Below are 4825 nucleotides of genomic sequence, written 5' to 3' on the forward strand. Positions count from 1 at the left end.
ACAAATATGATGATGAACGGTCAGTTTAGCGACCTCACAGGCTCTCTCAAGAGTTCACTGAGCCTATCACAGACTCAACCAGACACTCAAAGCAACAAATATTGACTCTATCAGATCCTATGTCTTTCCTTGGTGTTGGGCTGGCAGAGCAAACAGCTGGACTGCTACGGCACCGCCCTTCATCCTGAGAAACCCCCCTCCCACCCCCAGGCCTCTGTCTGCTCGTTCACCTACAGTACTGCTTTCTTCATGTGGGGGGCCCTCGACACTTCAAAGCACCCCGTGTGGGAGCTCCAGTGGGGTGACAAGCAGCCACAGCCCAGCTGAGCAGGATCACACTTGCAATGCCAAGCAAACACATGTTGGAGGCCGGGTGTGAGGGACTTCTGGTTTTGAGTGAATGAGTGAGTGAGTGAGTGAGTGAGACCCATGTATATAAAAATACACATTACTGTGAGTAATCATGTTGAGGCAGGAACTGCATCGATTTGTTGTATTTGTCAAACCCCTCCACAAAATCATCTTATTGTATTGGAAGTTTTATCTTAATATCCAAATAAAATAGAAAGAAATGTTCAAATGATTTGGTTGCTATTTAACGAAACTATTGAAAGCATTCTTAAAGGAAGTAGTTCAACATTCTGGAAATATGCTTATTCTCTTTCTTCCACTCTAGTCCCTTATCTGTCTGTTAAATATCTAGCCAGGATACAGTTAGCTTAGCATAAAGAGTGGAAGCAGGACAATAACAATTCCAGCACATAACGACAAGTTATATTTAACACTTCTCTTTTTTACCGATTAAACAAACCAGATATGTGTTTATCAATGAGCTTTGGAGATGTTGCTAGTTTTGTTTTTTTACATTTGGACACAGCCAGGCTAGCCATTCCCCCTGTTTGGATTGATGCTAAGCTAAGCTAATCAGCTCCTGCCTGTCATATTGAGATCGGTCTTGATCTTTACATCAAACTCTTGTCCCAAAAACTCTTTAAAACATAGTATGTAATCCCAGTAATTAAAGCCTACTCCGTCTTTTTCCAGGAAAAGCAGCACTTGAAAACATGACTGATGACAATCAAAGTGAGTAAGTAGGAGAAGTATTGAGCATGAACGTAGTGTGAAAATGGACAAGGCATTTTGGTAAATGGGGCTGTAGATGAATACATTTGTCCTTCAGAGCAACAAGATCGCTGTGACCTAGATGACAAAATTAGACAAATGAGCTAAAATAATGTGTGTATGAGCGAGGGAGGGAGAGTGAAACAGGAACTGGTGGTAGTATCATGATGTAGCAAACACAGCTGGCCACCTGATGCTTTCAACCCAAACTGACCCTCAGAAAAACCCACTTGTGACCATGCAGCCTTTTATCGTGTACGTGTGTGTGCATGCACGCATATGTGTTGGGACCATTTGTATATATTTAGAGCGTGAAAATTGACTCATCATCTCTTTAGATCTTCCCTCTTGTCACAACGTATGTTCTGCTCTGTGTGTCTAGGCTAACCCACCCCCCTTTTTTTGGTTTGTGTAAAACTCTTGGGTGGTCCATTGATACACGGCTTTAATAGGCCTCAGAGCATATGCGTGTCTTACAGCAATAGAGGTTTGACCCTAAACAAATGTGTCACAGACAGTCGCAGGGAACAACAGGATCTGTTTGTGTTGATAGAGGGACATGAGTTCAGTTTCCCATAAGGAGGATAAGAAAGGGATTTTCTTGATTTGTTTTATTGGATCATACAAAGAGTATATTTTGTTTTTGTTTCATTGCAGCATAAAGTGGCGATTTCTTGAAGAATCCATCACCCTCTTTCTCCACACACACTTGGAGCAAAACAAACAGCTGCAGCCGAACAAGGAGTGAGCGTGAGACAACGGCAGGAAGGACCGGAGGGATGGATGAAAAGTGGAAGGAATGCTGACAGGCAGGTAGGTTAAGAGGATGTTCCAAGTATCTTAGCATCTGTTGCCCAAACCTCTAATGATCACAGTGCAGCAGCAGCAGAGCTGACTTCTATAGCTCGACGTCCTGTTCTAACATTTGTCTCAAGTACACCTGCTTTACTGGAGTTTCACACTCATAAAAGTCTTTTTGTGGCTTTTCCAACCCCACACACACACTGACAACACAAGGACACACACTTGCATTTCTACATGTATGTGCAAAAACATGCGCACGTACACAAGCTAATGAACAAACGCACACAAGTGGATGTACAGATGCCTGGTGGTGTCTTATTGTGCTCTGGCAAAGTGAGGTGAACCAGGACTTGCATGCTATTTGACCTGATTATAAGTTATTGGCTTAGTGAGCTGGAATGATACTAAATATGAGAACATGGTTGAAACAGCTTGAAGGAAATCATATTATGTTCAATCCTTTGGCTTTGGTGATCAGATTCCCCGTCGCTATCTTCACCTGTTCTGCAGACGGCGAGCGAACTTTTATGGGTAAACATTTATTCTCAGCTGACAGAGATGGAGATGCGTTTGTAACGGAAGACGTTGAGTATCCAGATGGAGGAAATTGACCAATCTCGCCTGCACTTCTTCTAAGGGTGTGTTTAGACAGAAATTTTACTTTGATTGAGTGTTTTCAGTGTTTTTGGGTTGCAAACTTCTGTAGACGTCCAAGAGCTGCCAGTTCAAGCTTTGATTGTGCTGAGGATCAATTGCCACAGCTGGCATTTTGTTATCAACAAATCTGTATAAAAGAGAAGGGATTTTATTTGTTTACCATATGCATTTCTATAGTCAGTAGCTTTTACTTCTTCTTCTAATTACACATTAGAAGAGTTGTTCCTTGGTATTTACCATTGTTGTAAAGATAAGTAAAGTAAAGTACATTTACTCAATCACTCTACAGTTTATGCTACAAGGAAAATATAACACTTTTTACTCCATGTATTCAACAGCTGCAGTTACAATTTGCTTTGATTTTCCATACAACAAGTATGATCAACTAACAAGATATAATGCTTTATTAAAGATTAAAGGTCCCGCACACAACCAACACAGGTGTTTTCAGTTGCTGCTCGAGTTGAAGTTGCACAAAATGATGCCAGTATTTACGTGAAGTCACCAAGTACGTGTACCAGGTAAGAATGATTAAGTTGTTACTCGTTCCCGCAACAACAGTAACTAGAGATAACGTGAAGTCCAGAAAATGTTTTTTTTCTTTCTTTATGTACTATAATAAAAAAAATGATAGGAAAATAACTTGCTCACAACTTATTCTCTTTGTTGTAAAGTCCAAAATATCAACTTGTGGGACCTCGATAGTCACTGCTAAAACAGGTCGTTCTATGTCTATCTATGAGTGCTTTCACATTACACATGATACAATATTTTATTATTGCCACGCAACAGTGATGGAGGTTATTGTTTTGGTTCAACATGGTTGCTCACTTCCAGTTCAAAGACAGAGAGAAGACAAAAGTACTGCTTTAGATTTCAGCCCAACAAACCATTACAACGATGTACACAAAAAGGAAACATGAATGTGATGATGTCAGATACTTATGTACTTATACTCAAGTAGAATTGAATGCAGGATTTTTACTTTCACCACAATATTTTGACATTGTTGTTTTACTTCAGTAAGGCATCTGAACACTTCTTCAATCAAAGATTTGGATGGATTTATTCAATTTGAAATCAAATTTCAAATGTTGACTGTTTGGTGAAACACATATAGTTACAATGATTAATGCAGAATTTTCACTCAAACTTTTGGTCAAATATATGTTCGGGGGTGCAGCAGGGTGAAGATCAGATGTGTTTATGGAAGAAATTGAGGATCAAAGGGAATACATCTGTTTGTGTTGTAAACATTTGGACATCACTACAGTCCACCAAAGTTGCACTGGGATCCTTAACAATAACACAGCCCAATGAATGCAAAACCGCCACTTGAGATGCTGCATTTTGACAGCAAGGCATGACTCACTTTTTCTCAACTAGGAAATCTTGCAATGTTTGTCTTACTATTATTATTACTACTATTATTGTTGTTGTTGGTGAGCAATAATTTGCAGTTGAATGGATCAAGTTCAGCCATGTTCTCTGGGGAAACATTTAGGAAATCAGTACTTGAAAGAGTAAATGAGTAGCAAAGTTCACAGCATTTAAAGGTTTACAACATTTCATCACAAAATAACATAATTGGTTGAGGATATTTAATGGTATAGGTTTAAAGGGTTGTCCCCAATCCGTGTGGATTCAATGAGTAAATCTTGACTTTTTAACTGTTAACATAAATTTAAGCCTTTTAAAACATGAGGCCACAGGAAATTTCAATGCATACAGGTATAAATGTAGTTCGGCATTGGGCAAATTATAGCTCCGCTGGAATGGAGATGACAACTTTATGGCACGCTAAAGTGCAAACATACTAAGAGAAGGGGAGGAAGGAGATATCAAAGTTGTTATACTCAGGTTCTGCTTGAGGGATTGTTTCAAAATCCAGACGCCATTTACCATGGTGCTGTTGCCCCCCCCCCCCCCCCCCCCCCCCCCCCACCCCCCCCAACAGTCAACGGCAGGGGAAAAAGGACGAATAGGCCTCATTTTTCAAACTATTCCTTTTTAACTCAGTGACGTAAATCATTTTAAGTGGACCACACCTCAGTATGGACTGCCTCATACTCACCACAGAAGCTGGGTTTGAGGAACATTCGTGGAGGGTTTTTATCAGAAATGGAAAAAACATATTCTTTGAGCTTAGTTATTGAATTTACCGTAAAGTAGGTTTCACACTATAGACAAGCAACACAAGTTGATATATGGTGAGATATGCTTCATTGGAAGTGTCTTGAAA

Source organism: Cebidichthys violaceus, unplaced genomic scaffold, assembly GCF_023349555.1.
Source record: "Cebidichthys violaceus isolate CVI_PGR_0920_01 unplaced genomic scaffold, fCebVio1.0.p SCAF_13, whole genome shotgun sequence".
Classification (NCBI taxonomy): Eukaryota; Metazoa; Chordata; class Actinopteri; order Perciformes; family Stichaeidae; genus Cebidichthys; species Cebidichthys violaceus.